The sequence below is a fragment of the Vigna radiata genome, chromosome 2, assembly GCF_000741045.1.
Source record: "Vigna radiata var. radiata cultivar VC1973A chromosome 2, Vradiata_ver6, whole genome shotgun sequence".
In the NCBI taxonomy this organism is placed as follows: domain Eukaryota; kingdom Viridiplantae; phylum Streptophyta; class Magnoliopsida; order Fabales; family Fabaceae; genus Vigna; species Vigna radiata.
Genome location: NC_028352.1, coordinates 15188314 through 15214874, shown reverse-complemented (window position 1 = coordinate 15214874; position 26561 = coordinate 15188314).

Sequence of the window (26561 nt, the reverse complement as noted above, 5' to 3'; positions counted from 1 at the left end):
GAGAGAAGAGGAAGAAAGAAGAGAGCAACATAGGAAAGAAGAGGAAGACAAAGAGAGAATAAGAAGAGAGAAAGAAAAGAGAGAAGAGGAAGAAAANAGAGAGCAGGAAGATAGACTACAAAAGAAAGAGAAGGAAGAAATTGAAAGGAAGGAAAGGGAAGAAAAGAAATTGATGACAACATATCTTAATCTAGAACCCAAAAGGGGAGGTTTTCTATCCTTTAATTTTCCTTCAATTGAAATTAAATGTTTCAAATTCATCTTTTCTTTCCAAAATATTGCCATCACATCTTTTCAAAAGTTGCAATTTTTAACATATGGCAATCAAAAACTTGAGTTAGAGTTACCTTTTTGGTTATCACTAACTCAAGACAAAAATAAATTTTCAAATGAAGAATGGCTTCTTTATAATCATCATATTGAAAATTTTAAAATTAAGAAACCTTCTTCTAAAAATACTCTTTTATATACTTTGGGTTATAGAAAACTAATTAGTGTTATGTTTGATGCTTATTGCAGATTTACCTTTGACCCAGGAGGAGTTTGTAGAGAGGCAACTAAAAATAAGTCCTCATGAGATCCATCAAGATTTGAGGACAAATCCTTTCCAAGGGAGAGGGGATTATACGCGGGGCCCAAGCCCAATTTCATTAGATTAGTAATTCTTTTACTTGTATTAAACATGTGTACAATGTGTTAGGCATGTGGTACATTTAGTCTTATATCTAGGCATGCTAACACATTTTGTAAGCACTTTTGAGATTAATGAGAATTTGATTTTCTAAATCAGAAAATAATTCTCCCTTGAAAGTCATTGGCTAGAGAGTCCAAAGACCTCTAGCCTCCTTCCAAAGCACACTTCATTTTCATTTTCCAAAGCTCCACCGTGCTTCTCTCTCATCATCAGCCATCTAAATCATTAGATAAATTTTCTCTCACGCATCAGAGAGAGAATTCTTCATTTCTCAGAACCCCACTCGCACACACTCATTCTCCTCTCGCCTCCGACGTCCGNGGGAGAGTTCGTNGTCCTCGAGAGTCCTTCGTCACCNTCAATCANGTTTTGTTTCATCTTCTCCGAACCATTCNTTTCCATTTGGCCGATCAAAATCCCGAATCCTTCCCTTCCATCGATTCAATCGGTGAAACCTCTCGTTTCACCGTTCAAACAGTTTTTCCTCCGATTATTTCGAACTTNCACCGATTAAATCCTCTTCTTCCACGAACCCTAGCCTTTTTCACCGGTCAAACCACACAAACCTAGGGTTTTGTTCTTCCGCTGCATCCTTCGTCAGATTCTGAGCTCGATCCGCACCAGATCTCTGGCTCTTCGCCAGAGTCGACTGTATCATTAAGTTATTTTGATATTAATTGTCTGGCCTCATAAATGTGTTGGTTTGATTGACAACATTTTTTTCTCATCATTTAAATTCAAGTTGTTATAGTCATTCAATGCAGATGACAAGATCCTACACACAAATCACTTTGCCAATCAGGAGCTTACCGTTCAGGCCGTCTCAAGAAACCCAGGGAACGTTCTCCAGGAACTCCTGGTCCAAACCGAGCGGTGATAAAAGTTCTCATTGAATTGTCAGTCTCATCCACAAAACCCAGGAGCGTTCTCCAAGAACCCTTGGTCCTAAATCAAACGGTGATAAAAGTTCTCATTGAACTGTCACTCTCGTCCACAAAACCCAAGGAACGCTCTCTGAGAACCCTTGGTCCTAAACCGAGCGGTGATAAAAATTCTCATTGAATTGTCACTCTCATCCACAAAACCCAGGAGTGTTCTCCAAGAACCCTTGGTCCTAAATCAAACGGTGATAAAAATTCTCAATGAACTGTCACTCTCGTCCACAAAACCTAGGGAATGCTCTTCGAGAACCTCTGGTCCTAAACTGATCATTGACAAAAGTTCTCAACGAACTGTCACTCTTGTCCACTAGGGAATGTTCTTCATGAACTCCTAGTCCAAAGCCGAGCGGTGATAAAAGTTCTCAACGAACTATCACTCTTGTTCATTAGGGAATGTTCTCCGTGAACTCCTGGTCCTCAACCGAGTGGTGAGGAACGTTCTTTGTGAACTATCATCCAAGTATCTTCAACCGAACAATCTCGCTTGCTTGGTCGTCCGACTTTATAAAATGTGTTAGTCTAATCGTCTACGTTCTTTTTTTACAGTTCAAATTTAATTGTTATTTTTCTTCAATGTAGATAACAGGATTTTGTATACGAGCCATTTGACCAACTTTGAGCAACCGCTCAATGAGGAATGTTCTCTGTGAACTCTCACCCAGGTTTCTTCGACCTAGGAAACGTTCTAAGTGAACTCCTAGAGTCTGCCTCTTGATACATAGAGGAATGAAGACTTCAGGCGCATCGAACATTGCCTTCCTAATATTTTTCAGCGGTTACGATACCATGTCTCGGTTGAGATCCGTTACTTAGGCTTATCATAAGTCCTATAATTAACCATGACTAACTCAGACTTGGGGGGCATGTGTATGGTATGGTATCTAACCTGAATGGTAAACTCGTACCATTTGGGCAATCCCTTTAATTGGGCTAGCGTTAAAGTTATTGTTATTGGGCCAATGGAGTGAGTGAACAAACAATTAACAACTCTTAACCAATCAGTTAAGATAACTGTTGAGGTAGTTACAACTGATTGACAGTTAATAAAATATTAACCGTTTATTACTAATGGGCCAAGCCTAAGGGTAAGCTTATTTTAATATTTATAAATATATGGTTGACCAGAAGGTGAAGGAACCAATTCTGAATACTTACTCCCTATTGAATATTATCATTGTTATCACGCAAAGTCACTAACTTGAGCGTCAGAGTGTCTTTTGTAGGAACCTTCCCACTCGGCTTGGACTGGAAGAATTTGAAGTAGGAGGTTCAGAGGTTAGAGAATAAGGAAGGTGACAGTAGAAAGGTGTGTCTCTTGACCCTACACAATTATATGCAAAAACATGTATGTTATCATTTCAAAAACAAATTACATCTACTAATAGAATTCCTGAAATTTAGAGCATTAAGCAAATATTGTCATATATAGATGCAAGTGTCACCCATAGATATGGCAATAAAAATTCGCACCCGCAGATATCTGCAGATAAAATCCACCATGAGTGGTTACTATTTATAGATATTTATTATTCGCGGGTAACGGGAAGCCGGTATTTTAATACCCGCTTCTAAACAGGTAGAGTGTGGGTATTATATTATTTACACCGCGGGTACCCATTACCCGCAAAAAATAATAATAATTTAATTTATATTTATTAAAATTATTTTTTTATTATTCTTAAAGAAAAAAAAGGAAAGCTTTTTAATTAAAAATTATGTAACCCTAATTAAAAATCCCAATTTCCCAATTGTTAGTTTCTTTCAAAAACTCTATTCAGTTTTTTTCCCCAATCTCTTCTCTTTTACATTTCTTGCAAGTAAACTCAAAAGCTTCAAGTTTATTATCTGTCTCTATTCTTGCGCGGACAACTCGGCTTGGGAAAAATCATTGGCTCACACAAAGGGGGTGGTCTCATGGAGGCGAAGACGGTTGTGTAGCGATGGCGTGACTCCGACGACATTATGTCTTCCCTAGTGCCTCGCGAGGGCGCATGGACCTTCTTGTTATTCACCTTCCCTTCATGCTAGTTCGTTGCGCAAGGAGGGACTGTAAGGCCCATATAAAATAAAAATAAAATATATTTTTTATTTATTTACATTATTTTATGCTAAGATAATTTATTATGATTATGTTTTGTGGGTTAAAAAGTGTGAAGAAGTAGATAAAAGTTAATTATAATTGTTTTAATAAGTTTTGTAAAATGTGTGAAACATATTAAATATTAGTATTTGCAGTGTAATACCAGTGAAATTGAATTGACACAGTGATTATTGTTGGTTTCTTATTTGGGCGTGTTACAAGGTCATGAGTTTGAACCTTGGAGGGACATATGTTGCTTATCTTTTCTTTTGATTAGCAATGGTAGTGTGGGACCCACACTAAAGAAAGAGAAGGAGCTTGGTTGGGAGAATTAAGTGCAGAGAGAGAAAAGATTGGGAGAATTAAATGCAGAGAGATACTTTTACGTAAGAATGGTGCATGAGTTTGAATCAAAGAGAGAGAAGCATAATTAAAAGATGGTTATGTAAATGAGTTTTAATTTTTGAAGAGACGAAAATTGGTGTATTGATTAATGAGAGAATCTTATTATTTAAAAAATGAATGCATGGTTTTTAATTTGTTTCAAGGAGAGAAAATGTTTCTTTTTATATTTTTCATGACATGCAAGCACGAAAGAAACAAGTATAGTGTAGTGTCAAAAGTGAACATGGTTGCAGTGAGTCTTTTGGGAAAATAACGGTTTCCACTTTATGTTTATTAGGGGAAGTTATTCGGTTTTATTTTTTAGGTTTAAAAGTGGGAAATCTTAGTTAATGGAGGAGTTTAATAGGGTAACTAACACCCTTCAAGTTGGGCATCTCAACAAGAGTTAGAGCCCAAGTGTCAGGGCCCAATTGTGAGAGAGGTTTCAGGGTGGTTAGGTTAGAATTGGAAGGATAGCACCATAGCCATGGGAGAGGGAAAAGAAAGCCCTCGAACCCACCGATACACAATCTTTGAGCCTTTGAGAAGAAAGTGGAGGATCCTTAGGTTTTGGCTTTGCATCTGAACATGAGAAAGGGGGAGAATGCGAAGGAGAGATGTTGCCACCAGAAGGAGAGGCATTGTCACGAGGGAGAAGCTTCTTGCTAGGCAACTTTGGAGTCAAAAACATTGGAGGTTTGAATCCAAAAAGGCAAGAGGAACTGACATTGCTTTGTTGTTGTGTTTGGTTATGATTCTTTAAATGATGGGAATGGATATATGTGTAAGGGGAGTTAAGTTTTATGTGCATAATTGATTTTGGTTGTATGAAATCACATGATGTTTGATCTCATTGGTGAGTACCGTGGACGTGGGTGCATAGGGTGTATGTGTGATGGGTTGTTGTTTATGTGGGTAGAAAAAAACTGTGTTGATGAAACCGAGAGGTATAGTGAACATGGGTAAAGGCATAAAGATCTTTTTTTATGTAGGGTTACATGTTTTAGGAACTAACTTTGGAATTTCTATATTCTATGAAGTAGTGTGTGAGAACATTGAGTAAGGGTAGGTGGTTAAGTTATGGTGGAAAATGGTTGATACTACTGCCTTGTATGGTTCGTGGACATTCATTTTCATAGAGGAATGTGTTGGTGGCAAGGGTATATGATTTAAGTGAGAGTATTTTTTGGGGTGAGAATGTTTTCTTAGGTTAGTAGAAGAAGTGATGGGGCACATGAAGGAGAAGCGAATAAAATGAGGCACATGAAGGAGAAGCGAATAAAATGAGGCACATGAAAGTGATGGTGGGACTGATTGGAAGAAAGTGATTGCATCCAAAGGACGGAAGAGGTTACATAAATTTGGCGATGGGTCCCGTTATTTTAACAACGCATTTTTAACACACATTTGATAATGCCAATTGTTAACTTGTCATTGGTCATTTTTGTTTTTAGTTTTATTAATAAAATATGACAACGTAAATGAGGAAGGTTTCTGAAAATTCGAATTCCAATTATACCCTTGCCCTCTTTCATTAGAAACGAAGGTTCTCTCTTCGATTTCCTTCTCCCTCTTCGTTTTCTTTCTCACTGTGCGTCTTCTTTGTCCCTGTGTTGTGCGTCTTCATTCTCGTCTTCATTGTCGCTGTTGTCGGTGTTCGAAATGGGAAGTTCTATTGACCATCTTCCTTTAAGCAAGGTAAATGCTTGTTGTCCTCCATTTTCTTCTCGATTTTGGGTTTTGGGTTTTTCCTTTTGTCTTTCGATTTGTGTGTTGTTTTGGTTTCTGCAGTTGACGGTTTGTCATTCTTTTTCAACCAAATATATTTCTATCTTGAACGAACGTTTAACAGAGGAGCATCGGTCAGTGATTGCGAAGACTCCCTTTGGTTGGTTTTTAGATTTAAGTGGTAAAGTTTTATTCAATAATAAAATTTTGAAGGAGTTAATGTTTAAATGGGTAGATTCAAGCAGTGGTTTTGTAATTGGAGACAAAGTTCTGAATATCAATGAAAAAGATTTTTGTTTAGGCTTGGGGTTGAGTTCAGACGGTCAAAGTATAAACTTAAAGGACACAATGGGTAGAACTGCATGTGTGAAATACTTAGGTGAAGGAATTAAAGATTTGAATTTCATTTACAAATTCTTGTTGAAAAGACATAAAAAAAGATACCTTGTGATCATTTTTGTAGCTTATACATATTGTTAGGGATATGTGAGGTGTTATTTCCAAATCGTAGTGGACAAGTGTTTCCTATAATGTTTGAAATTGTAGACAACTTAAGTGGTTTGAGTAATTATTGTTGGGGTAGTTTAGTGTATCGTTATTTGTTAAAAAGTTTGACCACAGCTTCAGATGTTGTGAAGAAAGGCAAAGCTATAAAGAACGTTTATGTTGATGGTTGTGTTTTCATGTTGCATGTAGTTATTATCTAGAAGTAAAATTCTGAATGTTATGGCTTGCATTTTGATTATGACTAATTTATAAGAATTTTATGTATGGTTTTCTAAGCATTTCATTCCACCCAAAGGGTTAATAGAGAAATATCCAAGAATCTTGCATTGGATAAATAGAAATGTGGGAGACAACATCGTTAAACGTGTTATGGAGTTGTGAATGTTATGATATATTGTTATAACACAAGTTTGGTAATATGTTTTATATTGTTAAATTTCAGGTTGATGTTATTAATGATTTTGGTGCTTCAATGAAGGATAACAAGGATGAGAAGGAAAAACAACCACCACCAAAAACAAAGAATGACCAACGAAGAACAAAAAAAAAAATGCTTAAGAGACAACGTAGAGAAAGTTTGATGCGTACTGTAGACGAGCAAGAAAATGTACTTGAAGAACTTAAAAGGAGGGTTCATGTGCTGGAGGCTGAATTGGCGGAAGAGAAGGCTAGAAGAACAACTAAAGATCATGGTGAACAAAGCACACCACGTGCAGAACCATTCACTAACAGTGCCTTTGTTTCCCAGGGTGGAATGTCCAACAACCAACCTCCTTTAAAGACGTATGTGAGGGTCAGATCAAGAAGACATTACAAGAGCCAAGCGCTTAGGACCCCTACACCGGAAATTTAGTACTTAGAATATCAAAGGAGTGATTCTTGTATTCAGGAAATGTAGTACTTAGACAGTAGTAGGACACTGTAATTAAACCTATTTTGTTGAATTTATACAAGATGCCTGTTTGGTTCCATCAATTTAATTGCCTAAGTTATTGAAGTTGTTTATAGTTTGAGTATGATAACATTTGAAATAATAAAGTCGCCATTTTTAGCAAGTGATATTTTTGTGATACATGAACGAAATAATGTTTGAGTTGATGAAGTAAGCATAATTGATGAAATAACTTGGGTAACCACATTTGAATATCACTGTTTTTTCACGCAAGTTGAGTGCTCTTAGTTTCAATTTGTTTTTTAAGTGTGTTTTGTGACTTGAAGGTAATGTTTTAGGAACCCCATAATAGAGTAGGAGGTTGAGATCAGGCACTAAGATGAAGTCATACAACATGTGCAAGAGAAAACAACCTTGTAATCGTTTACCGGTTGCTAGTAAACGATTACACGAGTGAAATTGGCATTTTGGACAAGTTATCCAACTGAAGGAGCCACCTGTTGTAACATGGGGGACCACATTTGAATTGTAGTGTTTTTTGACTCAAGTTGAGTGCTTTTACTTCTAATTTGTTCTTTAAGTGTGAATAGTAACATGAAGTGAAGTTTTTGGAACCCCATGATGGAGTAGGAGGTTGAGATCAGGCACTCAGATGAAGTCCTAGAACATGTGCAGGAAAAAACAACCTTGTAATCATTTATCGGTTGCTGGTAAACGATTACACGAGTGAAATTGGCATTTTGGACAAGTCGTCCAACTGAAGGAGCCACCTGTGGTAACATTGGGGACCACATTTGAATTGTAGTGTTTTTTGACTCAAGTTGAGTGCTTTTACTTCTAATTTGTTCTTTAAGTGTGATTAGTAACTTGAAGTGAAGTTTTTGAAACCCCATGATGGAGTAGGAGGTTGAGATCAGGCACTGAGATGAACTCCTGCAACATGTGTAGGAAAAAACAGCCTTGTAATCATTTACCAATTGCTGGTAAACGATTACACAAGTGAAATTTGTTGGAAAATAGGTAGGTTTCGTTTCTACACCAAGAGGGGGGATGATTTGGTGTTTTATCAAAAACAAATTCTTTTCGCAATATTGAAATCAAAGTATGAAACTTTTCAAACTTTCTTGAAATGCAATAATGAAAATTCGCATGCAGCGGAAAAACGTAGTTTACTACGTTAAATGTAAAGTCGACTATAAAGTAGAAGTGTAGGGATAGAGAAAATCAAACACTGGTTTTTATACTGGTTCAGCCAACAATGCCTACATCCACTGTCCTTCGAACCCAGAAAGAAAATGCACTATAATGATTGTGGTTTTTACAACACGAAATTTATAGAAGACCTCCACGTCAAAAATATAAATCTCCTCTCTAACCCTTAACCAAACTATAAGCAACAAAAATAACAAGACTTGTAGCAAGATGTCCCCTCTTCTCCAATCTGCCAACCACCACTTTGAACAATCCTCAAAGTGAACTATCCCCTGTAATCAACAGGTCCAACAACAGTCTTCATGGATGCCAAGCCAGAAAATATGCAGCAGTCTTCAAGGATGCCAAGCCTCAACGTGATCAAACTAGAAGCACCTTCTCTATGCAGAATATGATCAATCAATATGTGCGCAATCAGTCTCCCTTTGAATCTCTTTCAAGAAAGATCACCATCGTCTTCTTGGAGAATTCTTGGAGCTCACAAAACAGAGAATTCAATCTGAAACAGAAATGAAATTGTTAGTTCATCAAAAGCCTCTGAACAGATTCATGTTCAACCTATTTATAGATTTCTGTTAATCATATAGTCTCTCAGTCGAATATGCTACTAATTCAGTCAACTGGATTATGACAGTTATAACAGATCAGTCAAACTAGTAGCATACAGTCAACCAAAAACAAAACACATTTAATATAGTTGACCAAGTCATAAATGCTCAACTAACTTTTGAAAATATAGTTGTTAGACTACAAGAGCATAACAGAATTTCAAAGCAAACAACAAACATAGTCGAATGTGTGACGCACATAGTCGACTTCAACATGCAAAATATTTTGAAATTCTTTTCTTCTCAAAATTTCACAAAGCACTAATTCTCAAACTCTGTGCAAAGATTTTAGCATAGTCGAATCTATTAATAATGGAGTCGACTGCACTATAGTTTTGTCACACAATGATAAATTCATGAAAGTGCTTGTGGTTTTCAGCTTTAAAACATGTGCAGTAAAACATATATAATGATGCATTGCACATAGCACATAAAGCACATAAACATGTTCCACAAATATATAAATCATCAACATAGGAACATGTAACACAATACATAAACATGTTCAAAAGATATAACAATCAATCAACATAAGAACAAGTAATTCAACAACAACATATGCGTGTTATTAAGCAATGTGTTGTTATCATAAAAAACTAGAGTGATATAGAAATTGTGTTGTCAACAATCATAACAAAATTGGCATTTTGGACAAGTTGTCCAACTGAAGGAGCCACATGTGGTAACATGGGGGACCACATTTGACTTGTAGTGTTTTTTGACTCAAGTTGAGTTCTTTTAGTTCTACTTTGTTCTTTAAGTGTGATTAGTAACTTGAAGTGAAGTTTTTGGAACCCCATGATGTATTAGGAGGTTGAGATCAGACACTAAGATGAAGTCCTGCAACATGTGCAGGAAAAAACAGCCTTGTAATCGTTTACCGGTTGCTGGTAAATGATTACACGAGTGAAATTGGCATTTTGGACAAGTTATCCAACTAAAGGAGCCACCTATGGTAACATGGGTGACCACATTTGACTTGCAGTGTTTTTTTGACTCATGTTGAGTGCTTTTACTTCTAATTTGTTCTTTAAGTGTGATAGTCAATTGTTTAAATGTCCATTAAATACGCGAAACATTCAACCAACATTTATGATGAAAATATAAATTTCCCATCCTTTATTTGAGAAATAAAAACAGTACAATATTGCAGTAGTGAATCAAAGATCCTAATGAAAGTAAATACATGTAAACAACAAAATCTAACTACGAGCTTCGTTATCTAAGGGGTTGCGGAAGTGCAGCAATTGCTCTTCAATGTTGCCAACTCGTGATTCAAGGACATCAAATCTTGTACCAACGTATGTCTGCATTTGTTCAATGTGTTTAATGACATCATCGAGTGTTGTAGAAGAACTTTGTTGTTGATTATCCTAGACTTGTCCGCCTGGACACCTTTCATTGCTAGTGTTATCTTTGGGAACCCACACTCCGTCTTCATTTTGCACATAACCAAATGAGGTTATAGTCTCATATCCCACCCTTTGTTTGTCCATTATTTCTGTAATAGGATCAGCCTTAGTAGGGACTTCAAAGTGTTCCAAGATGATGGTTATCAAATGAGGATATGTCAACCTGGCCTTGTCCTCTAAAGCCATTTTCATCTTATATCTGATCAGATGTCCCAAGTTAATCTCCCTTGAATTGAAAAGAGCCCATAATAGCATAATGTCCTCCTCGGATGCCTGTCCGATATTGGTAGCACGAGGAATTAATATTCGAGTTAGTACGTAATGCAGTATCCTTGGTTGAACCTTCAATCTCCCAACAAGTATTCTGCTATTAGGTCAGCATCTTCCTTACACACTAGTTGCCTTGCAGTGATGGAGTTGTAATGCTCTTTCCAGTAATCAACAACACCCCGTTCATAACGAACACCAGTAGATGGGAGGAAAGTGAGTTGATAAAAAAGATTAGGGCTAACTTTGATTTTGACCCCTCTAACTTTGCTTCGAATAACACCGGTACCCGAAATTTCCAAGTTGCTGTAGAAGACTCTAACTAATTTTGGGTAGAAAGGTCTTCTTAAACAGACAAATTGGGTGAGTCCAGCGTCTCGTAAAATGTCATAAAAATCAAAATTTCTGACTTCAAAGAAATCTTCTTCGAGATATTTGCTTTCCATTATTTCTTGATAGCAAAAATGTTCATCAAACTTTTGATATTGTTCATCCGAAGAGAAGAGTGCATTGTTTGTTGGTGGAGGGGATGATGGTGGGGATGGTGTTGGACTGCGACGACGATGACATCCACCACGGGAAGAAGATGTTATTATACTGAACTTTTTTAACTTTTTAAGATGTGATGTTATGTTATAAGTGTAATCATTGTATTCAGCTTAATGAAATCATGCAGAGTTATTTTGTCAACCAAAAAGCACTGAACTTGTCTTAAAAACCACTAAAATTCACCTATGGTAACCCATGTTATAACAGGTGGTTCTTTCAGTGCAAGCACTTGTCCGAAACACAAAAAACATTCGCAAAATCGAAGACCACTATGTTGTAAACGATTATAAGGGTCTAATTTACTTGGCATATCTTATAGGACGTACCTAAGTGCCTCTTATCAGCCTGGGTGGTCCCCTACTCCATCATGGAGTTTCCCAAACATAACCTTCAAGCATACACACACACACACACACACACACACTTAAACAACATATACATTGGAAAAATAGTGGCCTTCGCTTCAAAAACGCAAAAATTCACCAGTGGTCACCCAGGTTAACACAGGTGGTTCCTTCAGTGTAAGCAGATGTCCAAAACACAAAAAACATTCGCGTAATCGATTACCAATATGTTCTAAACGATTACGGGGTCGTTTAATGTGGCACATATTACAGGACTTCACCTAAGTGCCTCTTGTCACCCTGGGTGGTCCCCTACTCCATCATGGAGTTTCCCAAACATCACCTCCAAGCATACACTCACACTTAAACAAAATATATATTGAAAAACAGTGGCCTTGGCTTCAAAAACCCAAAAATTCACCTGTGGTCACCCAGGTTAACACAGGTGGTTCCTTCGGTCCAAGCACTTGTCCAAAACACAAAAAACATTCGCGTAATCGATTACCACTATGTTGTATATGATTACGAGGTCGTTTTATGTGGCACATCTTACAGGACTTCACCTAAGTGCCTCTTATCACCCTGGGTGGTCCCCTACTCCATCATAGAGTTTCCCAAACATCACCTCCAAGCATACACTCACACTTAAACAAAATATACATTGAAAAACATTGGCTTTGGCTTCAAAATCCCAGAAATTCACCTGTGGTCACCCAGGTTAACACAAGTGGTTCCTTCAGTGCAAGCACTTGTCCAAAACACAAAAGAGATTCGCGTAATCGATTACCACTATGTTAACGATTACGAGGCCGTTTTATGTGGAACATCTTACAAGACTTCACATAAGTCACTCTTATCAGCCTGGGTGGTCCCCTAATCCATCATGGGGTTTCCCAAACATCACCTCCAACCACACTCCCACACTTAAACCACATATACATTGAAAATCCAGTGCACTTGTCTTAAAAAACTCAAAAATACACCAGTGGTCACCTAGGTTACCACAGGTGGTTCCTTCAGTGCAATCACTTGTCCAAAACACAAAAAACATTCGCGTAATCGATTACCACTAAGTTGTAAATGATTACTAGGTCGTTTTATGTGGCACATCTTACAGGACTTCACCTAAGTGCCTCTTATCACCCTTGTTGGTCCCCTACTCCATCATGGAGTTTCCCAAGCATCACCTCTAGGTATACACTCACACTTAAACAAAATATACATTGAAAAACAGTGGCCTTGGCTTCAAAAACCCAGAAATTCACCTGTGGTCACTCAGGTTAACACAGGTGGTTCCTTCAGTGCAAGCTTTTGTCCAAAACACAAAAAAACATTTGCGTAATCGATTACTACTATGTTGTAAACGATTACGAGGCCGTTTTATGTGGCTCATCTTACAGGACTTCACCTAAGTGCCTTATATCACCTTAGGTGGTCCCCTACTCCACCATGGGGTTTCCCAAACATCACCTACAACCACGCTCCCACACTTACACAACATGTACATTGAAAATCTAGTGCACTTGTCTTAAAAAACACAAAAATTCACCAATGGTCACCCAGGTTACCACAGGTTGTTCCTTCAGTGTAAGGACTTATCCAAAACACAATTTTCATGCGCTTAAACGATTACCATTATGTCGTAAACGATTACCATGTTGTTTTTTGATTCACAAATTGCAACGCTTGGCCTAAATTGGTAAGGCACTTTTTTCAAAACCACAAATAAATTATCATTGCACATAAACAAACCTTGACATCAATCATCTTATTCCAATAATCATTTGTACATTGCACATAAACAAAGCTTGAAATCAATCATCTTATTCCAATAATCATTTGTACAATCTCTTCATATATATAAAAAATACTGTGTCTTCATATAGATTATTGTACATTACAATGTGTACATAAAGCAATTGGAAAAAATCCATATTCCTATCAAAACAAACTAGACTACATTTCTACAAAGGGAAACAATCCTAAAAAAATCCATACACCACTAACGCATCCAGTATTCTTATGTTCTCGTGGTCCAGGATCCAATCACGTACATATTGCTTTCTAATTGCAAGCAATTCATCCTAAAATAAAAATATTGCAATTGTAAAATTAACCCAATCATCAAAAGATACTGAAAATCATATTCTTACCTACATTCGTATATTGTGACATGCTTTTCCCATTGTATTTTTCCTCTCCATCCCAAATTTCCATTGCTTTTAACATGATAACTCCACAATCATGTCTGAAACGATAAAACCATAACATAAACCACTTATCAGATAAACCACTAACAACAACAAATGTTTAAAGTGAAGGGTTATAACAACTTACAAGTTTGGTTGGGATGGAATATTTGCTTGTACAACAGACAAAGGTTCAACACTCCCTTTCGGTCTGTTGTACAAGATGCAAAAAAATCGAGCAAGGTTTTCAGCCTACCAATTCAAAATTACAGTAACAAGTTAACAATACATTATTAAATGACAATATTCAACTTATTCTTGGAAAATAAAATTCGTCACACATACAACAATAGTGTCAATCCTTTTGCGGTCTTTTACGCCCTTCCCCAAAGAGTCAATAAGAAATATCTCTAATGTGCTAAGTTTGACTGAATAGCACCACCAATGGTAATTATGCACAAGATGAAGAAACAACTACAAACAAACAAAAAGGAAGTCAATACATCAACAATAGTTACATGAAAATACCATAACCAACACAATGAAAAATAAACCTCACTCACAAAGTTAGCTGTTGCAATTTCTTCAAGTCCAAAATATCCGGAACGCAAACAACTGTTGTAATTATGAAGAGTAAACACACGATGGTTTTGTGGACGTTTCCTATAATTGTTAATTATAAGGTCTTGTGGACAGTTTCAAATTCTTCAAGTCAAAATGCCTAACACATAATTTCTACAATCAACTACACCATGTAACAATTCAATTACAATTTACCGAAAATAATGAACTGAAATGCATCCTCTTCACAACCCCGTTTGTCCTTTTCTCAAAGTGCATAAATATTGTAGTGGCAAATAACATCAACTACAGATTCACAATTGAACAATTTATTAAAATGAATACCAACAATAAAAATCAACACATGTCACAAAATACTTACCATGTTATCAACATATTGGTAAGGCGCTAAAGTCTGAATAGAAGTTGTGTTCAGGGTCTGCCCAATTATTTCACAGATAATCCTGAAAAAAACAAGTATTTTTCAATAAAAAAGTATGACCTTACACGAACAAAGAACTAAATTATCCTTAATTACCTTTGTGGTCTATCTCTTACGCTGACGACGATGTATAGTTGGTTAGCATCCACAATTGTCGCTGGATCACTAACAAAACTACGCAAAGGGACAATAGCCAATCGAAGCTGCCCTTGATCATCATCACCACCATCATCATGAATTTCAATACAGACACCTACATGGTGAGATGTTCCAGGTTCTTCATCCCCTTCAACTCCTCCACCAACTTCTTCATCAACTCCACCCATAGGTGCTTCATGACGTCCACCAACACCTTCTTCATTAAACACTGGACTTTGATGAATTTGAATTAACTCATTCATAAAGGAAACAATCTTTGCATTCAAGGTTATCATTTCTTTAATATTTTCTTCAATCTCTCATCAACAACTGCTTCAAAAGTGTCGTCATCGGAGGTATCAGCATCTGATTCGTCACCTCTCGATTGTTTCGGCAATGGTCCTAAACCCATCCCTCCATGAAACAGGTCAAAAGCCGCATTGATTTCGGTGATATTACGATCATGCTTCTAAATATACCACTCTAAATTTAACTAGAAATAAAACAAACAATAAATTACTTGGTGAACACCATCAATAATTATAAAAATCACTGAACAAACCATGAAATACTTACATCTCCAGTTCGAAACACATCTTCAATTTTTTGAAACCTAGCCTTATAAGGGAACCAACGCAATATGCGAGGGAATCTCAAAATAAATATGCACAACGATTGATGAATCCATGGAGATTCGAACCCGCCATTACACAACAATATCAAAACATTACTATTATTTAACAATCTGTTGACTTGGGCCCAAGCCCAATTTTCTTAGTTTAATATTTCTTTTACTTGTATTAGATACTTGTATTAGACATGTGTACAATGTGTTAAGCATGTGGTACTTTTAGACCTATATATAGGCATGCTAACACATCTTGTAATCACTTTTGAGATAATGAATTAATTTTCTGTTGAGTATACTCCAGACTTAATTCCTTGAAAGTCAAGGCTGAAGAATCCAAGGGATTCCTCAGCCACCTTCCAATCACTTGCCATTCTACTTCATTTTCCACATCAGATTTCTCTCTTTCCACCTAATACCACCGTACGCCACTCGTCCAATCACTTGCTGACTCGTGGCTTCTCATTGCCACACCAGCCACATAACCTCTTAAGCGTTCCATCAACTCCACACAACGCCATTTCTTCATTTGCTTTCATTAGCGTCTCGCTCTAGAGACCGTCTCCAGCCACCAACCACTTTCTCCGCTCAAATCTAGCCATTGTAAGTCTTCGTCCACCAAACCATTTCTCAGATTCGTCTTCTCATAACCTATCCTTCCCTTTTACCGATCATTTTTGGCTTTTACCTCCATTCTCACCGATTGAAACTGGTTTTTAACCATTTCTACCGATTAAAGCCTCAGACTCTTTCCTGTCACCGATTCCATCGGTGAATCCTCTCATTACACCGATTAAAACTCCCAACCCTAGCCTTTTCACCGATCAGACCACAAACCTAGGGTTTGCCTCTGTTTTTCATCTTTCGCTACATCTTTTGTCCAGTCATCAGCTCGATCTGTGCCAGATCGACGGTTCCTCGCCGGAGTGGACCGCATCACAATCTGAGGATATAAAATACACTACCAACACTTGCACTTATATGATAAAATACACTACCAAAAATGATGGTGGAAAAGACGGTTAGGGTTCACAGAACACAAAAACAAAAAATGCTCCAAAACTATGGTAGGGTTCGCAAGCTTGAACTTACCAAAATAAGCGAAAACGACGTCAATGAAGAGAAAGGGCACAACGAGAAATAGAGGTAACCAATTAACAGAACAACCGAGACGAGGGTTTATTACTTACCAAAAGAAGCGACACCATTGTCAATGAAGAGAAAGGGCATAGTGTTTGGGAGAGAGGTAACCAAGCGAGACGAGCAAGGGCATAAAGTGTTTGGGAGATAGGAAGACGCGAAAGCAAACCAAGGGTGAAAACTGAAAGCGCGAAAACCAAATTTCATATCTTCAGCTTTCCAAAAATACCCTCGAGTTTTAATATCAGAGTTAATTTTCCTTCTTAAAAACCAACCAACAGACACACGCCACGTGGCGTTGTCAAATCGTTGGCAAAAAAACATTCTTAAACAAACGTTTTCGTTTGGCCATTGTAGGAGTGCAGAGGTAACTTAAAACATATATCCATGACCTTGTGCCTTATTGCATCCAGCATCATCAAGTAGCTCAAGTTCTGTTGCAACATCATTTGTTCGACACCGTACATCAGTAAGAAATGGTTGTGCTTTAGAGCCTGTATCCCCTGCTTGCTATAGTAAATCAGAGGAAGTAAGCTTATTTTTATCCAATTCAATCTTCAACAGTTCAATGCTATGTTTTCATTGTTCTAAAATTTTTAATTACTTGGCATGGTACGAGTTTTGCAGTTTGTAAGTTTTAAAATATTGCTATAGATGTGTTTTTGAGGGTACTGGCTTTATCCTTTTGGATTCTTCAATTTTGCTTCTCATATGTTTTACGTAGTTGGTTTCTTCTTTGTATGGAACACTGTTTCTTAATTCTGGGGTGTTAGCTCAGTTGCATAGGAACATTATTTCTTATGATTATCATATGAGACATTTTTCCTTAGAGCGTAAAATCTAGTAGGAACAAAGCAGGAAACAGAAATATGATACATCATATAATTAAAGACATTCTGGTTGTAGGTGTATGTCAATACTAGAGCCGTCAAAATGGGTCACAACCCGCGGGCCAACCCTGCCCGTCATGGGTTCGGGCCGGGTTGGGTTTGAAAAATACAACCCACCTATATGCAGGTCAAATTTCAACCCGGCTCATTTAGATCCGGCTCATGCGGGTTGAACCCGTGGTGAGCCATGTTGGCCCACCAACCTAATTTTATTTTTTTTAATTTATTATTTTATTTATGAAACCCTAAAAAATAAAATACTCTCTTCACTTAGTGTGTGTACCAAAAAAGTAACCTCTACTCTCACGGTACTTGCTCTAATTTGACGGTGCCCTCACTCTCACTTCACTGAAATTCTTCAAGGAGGAGGTAAAACACCCTTCCTTTTTTCTTCTCTTTTCTACACATTTTTTTTTCTCACTTCTCTTTCTTTTTTTTTTCAAAAACCCTATAATGACAAAAATAGGGGTTTGCGAATCTGTTTTTTTGTTGTGGGGGATTTGAAGGCATGGAATGATTTTTTTCCTGTTCTAACATGCTTATATCAGAGTTTGTTCATTTTATTTAAACAATTTGATTATACATTATTTGAACAAGCTACTTTTGATATCTTTGAATTTGGGAAATTATGTTACAGATTAAACTATTAATTTTTTGTTGATATTGTTGAGTACTGGTTCTTTTTTTATATATTTAAATTTGGATTATATTGTATTTTTTATTATTATTTTGAATTGTCTTTAACATAATTTTTTGGGAGTCAAATTTTTTTAAATTTAAATTACTGAAAGTTTGTATTTTTTTATTTAAAAAAATGTAACTAATAGGCTAGTGAGCCAACCCGTTTACTCACCAACCCGTGGTGGGTCGGGCCGGGTTCAAGTTTTTCTGGCTCGTTAATAAATGAGTCGGGTTGGGTTGGCTCACTAAGTGACCAACTCGTGGTGGGCCGAGCGAGGTCGGGCCGCATTACCCGTTTTGACAACTCTAGTCAATAATTTATTATGAACTAATTGAAGTCAATTCTGCATTATTAAATTCTTCTCAAACCATCATTAAAGGAAATAGTGAATAACAAAAACAGTAAATTTTATGTAGTTGTTCTTTAGGTCATTATGTAGTTGATTGTTCATGTATTCCTCATTTATTCTATCTTGATTTTTGACCGTACTTTCAGTGTTTGTTTAACTTGATAATGTATAGGACTCAATGATGGATTTCTTAGTTTTTGTTTTGAAGCATGAGGTTGATAGGCTTGAACTTCATACCTTACTATATAAGTCATTATGTGTCTATTTAAACATCTCTTGAAGAACAATGTAGGCCTGGCTATTTATTTTTTATCCTTTGGAGATGGTTAAAAATGATGCAAATGCTATTTTCTGAAAACAGGTATGATGGGAGTCGCAGCCCATACAAATTTGATTGCAAATTAAGAATGCAATATAGCTATGGAATGACCCGTAGGTCGTCTCTCAAGGACCAAATGTGGTTCGAGAATTAGGTCTAACACACACAGTGGGGGTTTTGAAAGTGGTTTTGTGAATGCAATTAAACTAAATTTAAACACGCAAATTAAACCTAACTAACAGGATTGAAACGGTTGGATACTAAAACTAACATTACGACTCAAATATCATAACTAAAAATAATAGACAACATTAAAATAAAAGAAAATATTAACGCCTAACTAATAAATGAAGAGTACATTGCAGCGGAAATAAAACTTGGAAACAAGATTGCATGAACCACTTGAATACAGCATATAAATAAGTAAATGCATAAGTTAGAATTTAAATTTCTAATTCAGAGAATGCATAAACCGTGAATGATAAACATTGAAAATGCAAATGATGAACCATTAAAATTAAAAAGAAACCCGTGAATACACATCTCCTCTACTAAAATGAATGCACCATCTTTGGTTTTAAAAGCAATTGAATCAGCCCCTATTCTCCTGGCCGTGACATGTTTCCTCATCAACAATGATTCAGCGCTTTTTCCTAATAAACAATTGAAAATCCGCATCTTTTTTTTAAAGTAAAATGAATTTCCTAATAAACTTCCAAGCCAAGAATATTAACCCCTCCAATTCTTCATTGAAAATCACGCAAACTCCTTTTATAAAAGTAAATAAAATGATGAAGGAAATCATTTCTCCCTACAGCAGCGTGACCTTGGCTTTTAAAGGAAATCCATTTTATTTCTCTTCTCCAAATGAGATCACGTGTGCCTCCTTCTTTTCTATCCACCACACCGAGACATCACTGCACCACCTAAACTAAACATGTATAACTTCTCCAAAATGCAATTGAAAGTGTTTCATTTAAAAAAAATAAATCAACCGTGATGGGACAAGACTAGATGTGGCAGATGGTTGGCTACTAAAGGAAATTAAAAGAAAATCAAAAAGCTCATTGCAATTGAAAATATTCTTCTCTGCTGTTACCATGTGCACGTCCCAATGCAAAGTAATGGCTAAATCAATTTTTTCATTCAATCAGAAATGTAAAGGTAACATTCTATCACTTGCAACTAAGTAATAAAAAAAATGTTCCCTTCTAGAAGAAAAGAAAGACAATGCATCAAACATCCAACCATGAAAAAGCACCGTGAGCTACATTTCTTCTCCTAAGAAAATTGTTCAAGCCGAGAATCTCCTAATAATATGTTAAAATGTGTGCTGGCTGGAAAGGAAAACACAAGGAACCATTTCCTCCTCTGCAAAGTGACGGCTCTACCAAGAAGATGTAGGGCACCGTCCCAGCCTTCAAAAACGTTACAGCCCCTTTCAGAATCTGCCAAGACAGAGTGAATAGCCTCCTTCAATGTGACGGCTGGACCTAGCTCCCAAGGCCATGTGTCTTCAAAAAATGAGGTGGGGTCCACCTACTTTGCAAAACCCTAGGTGTCATGTCATGTTTCCTATTTGGGCTCAAATTATTTTGCCAAAAATTGGCCCAATGTTTACAAATTAATTAAAAACTATCTAGACTACTAAGTTTCAAAGTAATTAAATTTGAAATATCTATGTGGAGAGTCTTGAGTTTATTTTGTCTCATTCCCAATGCTCCAAATTGTATTTCCAAAATTTTCCCTGAAAATAATAATGCAAATAATTAGCTCAGAAAATTCAAATTAATTAAAATTGTAATTTCCGGTCAAATTAAGCGTAATTAGGAAAAACGGGAAAATACCGGACAATTAAGCACAATTCCCTAATTAATTCTAGCACAATAAATTAAGTGAAATCAATAAAATATCGACTCATTAAGGTAGCATCATATACATGTGCAGTAACCCCAAAAGCTCGGTACTTCAAAGGTAGGAATGAAGGGTCAAGCCACATACCTGAATATGAACTTCCAAAGGTACATGCCTCACACTTGGCTTGAAATTGAAGAGTCCAGGTTCCTCAACGCTTAACCAGTCAGCTAGATCACTACATATAAAGATTAAACAAAGGAAATGTCAGTTAGTACTGGATGATTCAAGTTCAAAGGCTTTTAACAGCAATTCCACATTCTGCAAGGTTTGGTGAAAGAGAAGAAGAAAGCATATTCCTACCACTTCAAACAACTTTTGTTAAAATACTCTTCATTGTGTCAATAACACAAACACGTGGGCTGCTTCAGATTAAATGTACAAGATAACCAAACTAAAGTAATTGCAGCACCATTCTATCAACAAAGCAATTGAACCCATACCCACCCCACAGACACAACATGTAACACCCCGGCAACTTACAGGGACTGTTGACTGTCCCCACACATCACCACGAGACTTTCCAGTGTGCTTTGTCCTCACTCGCACACTTTCCGGGAAAACAAAATCCTTGAGTTAATAGAGTTATTCAATATTCATAGTTCAAGCACAAATTCTCTTTCAACCAATCTACTCATTCCCAACTTTTCCCTTTTTCTCTTGCATTGAGCTTTATCTTTCATGCTTTTCTTTTCTTTTATTTTCTATTTTTCTCATGCTTTCATCATTCAACACATTTTTCTCAATGCTTTATCTTTTGCCTTTCAATTTCCCCAACAACCCCAAACTTGAACTTTTATCAATACCATCAAATATTTCTCAACATAACTCAAGGTAATGATTTTTTTTTTCAACAAGGTTTTCAAAGTGTCTCAGGTTAAGGTTCAAAAAGGGTAGAACACATGGTTCTCTTTACTTTGGGTGAAAATTTGGCTAAGTAAGGGCTTTCAAAGGGTAGAACACATCATATGACATAAGCATGTAATTCAATCAATCATACATATTCAGGCAATATCATTCATGCTTTCAATAGGATAACAAATATATCGACAAACACTCTGAAGCTCAAAACCTCACTCAACTGTGCTTACTCAATCATTCAATCATACATCCTGCTTAGCATCATAACCACAATCATAACTCATCATGCACCTGTTCACACAGCTTGTGAACAATACACCTGTATAGAAGTATATATAGCAATCTCAATCATCATCCACATCAAGCATTATCAAGCATACTCATCATGCAACAAAACAAGTTAAACCACAATCAGGATGTTCAGACAAGTTCACACAAACCTACACTACTCAACTGAAGCAAACCTACACTGCAAGTTCAAATTACAAAAGAAAAAGTAAAATAAACCCTACTCCTCTGCATACGACATCCATCAATAGATGTCCAATCAGCTCATGCTATCATCGGAATCATCATCATCTCCAGCCTCTGCATCCTCAAAGGCGTCATCCTCCTCATCGTCATCCATCACTAGAGCTTCAACTGCTCTAGATCGACCGCCCTGTGCTTGCTCTTGTGGCCATGCCATAGCACTATGGAACTCTTCCATAGTCCTCCTGTGCACCGGTGGTGTGTCATATAGGCCAACTATCATCTTAGCTGTGGCCACCTGCCCTCTGTGAAGAGCCTCAAGTCTAGCCTCCATCATCGACATGTACATGTCCCTCATCTGGAATGGCTCTGCGTGGTGTGCTGGTCATCCTGCCTAACTGCTCCTCTCCTAGGACGTTTCCTAGGTACTGGTTCAGCCACCTCATCTCCACCACAATGCTGTCTGTAATATCAGGCATCTATGGCCTTTCTAGGCCTCTCGAACGGTGGAATGGAAGTATTTATCCCAGCCTGTTGGCACAGATGTGTAATGAGGGAAGGATGTCCCAATGGTGTCTTGTTGCTTACAGTAGCAACGCCACTCTCTATCTCATTGGCGATGACCTCACCAATATTCACACCAATTGCCTCAGCATGCAATAAATAAATATAACCCTGTGAAAAGTAATGTCAGAAACATGGGAACAGGGTTGGACGTTGGCATGAGTAAATGCCATCTAGTATCTCGCCAGAGGTGTCAGATCTTCCCTCTTGATGTTGATGCGAACACCATTCGGGTTTCTGTAGAAGTGCCCTCCAGGTATGCAAAGCACCCTCTCAATATCATCATAGTCTGAACACTCTCTTATGTTCAATGCAAACTGACACTGCTCACTAGTCCACTCCGTACCCAAGAAGCTGTTGATGGTCTCGGGGTCATATATAATGATCTCCCCTCAAACATAGCTAGTGTACCGCTCCATCTGCACTCCTCTAAACAAAGCACTAGTGTAAAATTCCTTTACCACTACAATATTTGCTGGTGCAGGGTATGTAGCCAGCTTTTCCCAGTTTCTGCTTTCCAATTTCGCACCAAACTGAGGAGCCAAGTCTGGGATGAAGATGGCTTTTCTCTCCATCAGCAATCGCCTCTCCTGCACAGTCTGAAAGTGCTCCTCATGTTTCCTAGAGAGGAATCTATGAGAATAAAATCTTGGAAGCCTCTCCGGTTCCTTTCTCTTGTTTCCCTTGGATTTCACCCTTCTTGATGACGATGTCATTCCTACATCAAACACAATTAAAAAGACCAAGGAAATTACCATTAAAGGTTAGCACACCATCAAACATCCAATATCTAAGCACTAAACTACACTAAGGGTAAAACAGGGCCCCTTAGCACCACCTGCATCAGAGAATTCAAACCAAAAAACCAAATCTGACACCCACCGCTCAGCGTTTCCTACCGCCTAGCGGTGGCATCGCAGAACGCCAGTGTCCACTGACGCTCAGCGGTGGCGTCGGGATTTTTTGCAAAAATCCCTTCCTAACTGTTCTAATCTCAACTCAATCACAAATTTTTAAGTTCCAGAACAATCTCATGCAATTTAATCGGTGCAAAATGTTTCTATTTCATTCAATCATGTATAGAAATCAAAAGCCCTAATTTATCATACTTCTACATATGTTTTTGAATTCTAGAAACCCTAAGAATGAAATTCCATGACTTACTTGGGTGGAGATACTCTAGATGCTTGCAATTGCTCTTTGATTGATGATAATGCCTTCTCAATGCAATGCTCTCACCAAAACCCCCAAACTTTTGACAATGGAATGAGAGAAAGTTGAAGAACTATGGAGTTAAAGTGAGTGGGTGAAGAAAAAAGTTGAGAAAAACCCTTAGAAAGCTCTTGGAAGTGAAAGCAAAGTGTTTTGGTTTGTAGAGAGCGCTTGGGCGCACCCTAGGGATGTTTTAAAAGTGTGCAAATGGGCTTCCAACGCTGAGCTTTTAAAAAGTCCAAAAAACCAACTTGTGTCGCCACCTCTCAACGGCCACTAACGCTCAACAGTGGGTGATTAAAAAGTTTTCTTCCCTTTTTGGTTTGCTTTCACGTTTTCAGACCTGTAACACTTCATTTCAACTTTCAATTTCTAAATTTTATGCACTTCCCCTCTCATATGCAACACTCAATCCTAAAATGCAACTAAATAGGGTATTAAAAATAAACAATATTCAATTGGGTTGCCTCCCAGGTAGCGCTTGTTTAACGACGCGAGCCTGACCCAAACCTTTTCTAGCACTCTTTAGTAAGTGCTTCCTAACACCCTTCAGTAGGTGTACTTACCTTCACTTCATTGATACTCTGATATGTTGGATTCCTTGCTTTTCTTTGCTTGGAAAGATGATTATGATGTTTGAGAGGTTGAATTGATTGTGACAGATTTACCTTGTGCGAGATTTGAGCCATTTAATGATCTTTCTTGTGTGTGATATGTCTCTTGATTGCTCGCACTTATGCCTTGGCTTGACTCTTTTTGATGATTCTTGATTGATATGCATGTTCGAACGTGATAAAGGCGTTTTGTTGTTGAGCCTTTTTAGCCAAATGAGCCTACCTTGTTGTGATCCTTTGATAGCCCCTTTGAGCCTTTACTTTCCCCATTTCTTTGTTTTGAAACTCATACACTAGCCCTAAGTGAAAAGCCATGATTACCTTAACCTTAGGGAATTTTGGAGCTTTGGAATTGTTTTGGGAATAAGTGTGGTCTCTTGGGAGATTCTGATGAATTGACTAGTTGGTTCCCCTTCTTGTTTTGTTTTTGTATGTATATGTGCATCTTGTCTCTTATAGTTGTGTTATAAAAAGAAAAGAGAAAAAGAAAAAGAGACAAGATGAGAATGAAAAAAAAGACAAGAAAAGAAAAAAAAATACAAAAAAATAAAAAAAAATTGTGTGAATAATGGAGTCAAGAAGAGGATTGAATTATATGGCTTGGGTGTTATTTGACTGTGTTTTTCACTTGTTCCCCATTGCTACTCTGTTTCTTTTGGTTTATAGCTTCTCATCTATATTTTATCCTCCCTTTTCCTTGACCCCATTGCATCCATAAAAGACCTTTTGATTTGAACATGCATATGTATTTGAGTGTTGATATTAGAGGCTTGCCAAGACTGTTTGTTGCTTGCTTTGTTGAGTACATTGAGTTAACACTGTTTACCCTAAACACTTGAGAGAAACACTTATAGTGTGCATCTGTGAGGTTCTGTTGCTTTTGATTCACCTCTTGAACTGATTGATTATTTTGCCATNNTTGGAATTGCNTGGATGATTTCTCTGAGTATCTGTTTTCTCTGATTCTGTGTGGATACTGTCTACCACTTTTCGTTGTCCAAATTTCTTGAGGACTGTAATTCTGTTTGCTGAGTCTGTGTCAATTCCCTGATGTCTGTTGACTGTTCCCTATTTTGCGTCTTGATTTTGCCTAGGAGTGCAAAAAACTAAGTGTGGTTTATTTTGATGAGTCGATATTTTATTGATTTCACTTAGTTTATTGTGCTATAATTAATCAGAGAATTGTACTTAATTGTCCGGTATTTTCCCGTTTTTCCTAAATATGCTTAATTTGACCGGAAATTATAATTTTAATTAATTTGAATTTTTTGAGCTAATTATTTGCATTATTATTTTCAGGAAAAAATTTGGAAACACAATTTGGGACATTTGGAGGAGACAAAATAATTCAAGACTCTTGTCATAGACATTTCAAATTTAATTACTTTGAAACTTTGTAGTCTAGATAGTTTTTAATTAAACTTGTAAACATTGGGCCAATTTTTGGCAAAATAGTTTGAGCCCAAATAGGAAACATGGCATGGCACCTAGGGTTTTGCAAAAAAGGTGGACCCCACCTCATTTTAGGAGACACACGGCCTTTGCATAAGGACCGGTCGTCACACAAAATTAGGGTCTCTCTCGGTAATTTAGAATGGAGCCGTCACTTTTCATTACAATAGGGGGCTGCAACGTTTTTTGGGCACTTAGCTTTTGAACATTTTATTTTTTTATTGGCTCATCATGAGAATTATGTTTACAGTGTTTGATTTTGGATAAATGGATTCTAGATTCTAGTTCATTCAATTACAAAAGCCGTCACACTCCATTTATTTTGAATAGGCTAGAAAGTTTTCCTTGGAATTTGGAGGAATGTTGTTCATGGGTTTTGAGGGAATAAAAAATCACATCTCCATTTTCTTTTTATTTTATGCAAGGGTTGAAGCTTTTCTTTGGAATTTATTACTGAATGAAATTGTTGCAGCCATGGGACACTCTCTTTGCTTTGCCTAGGTCCAACATGCCGTCA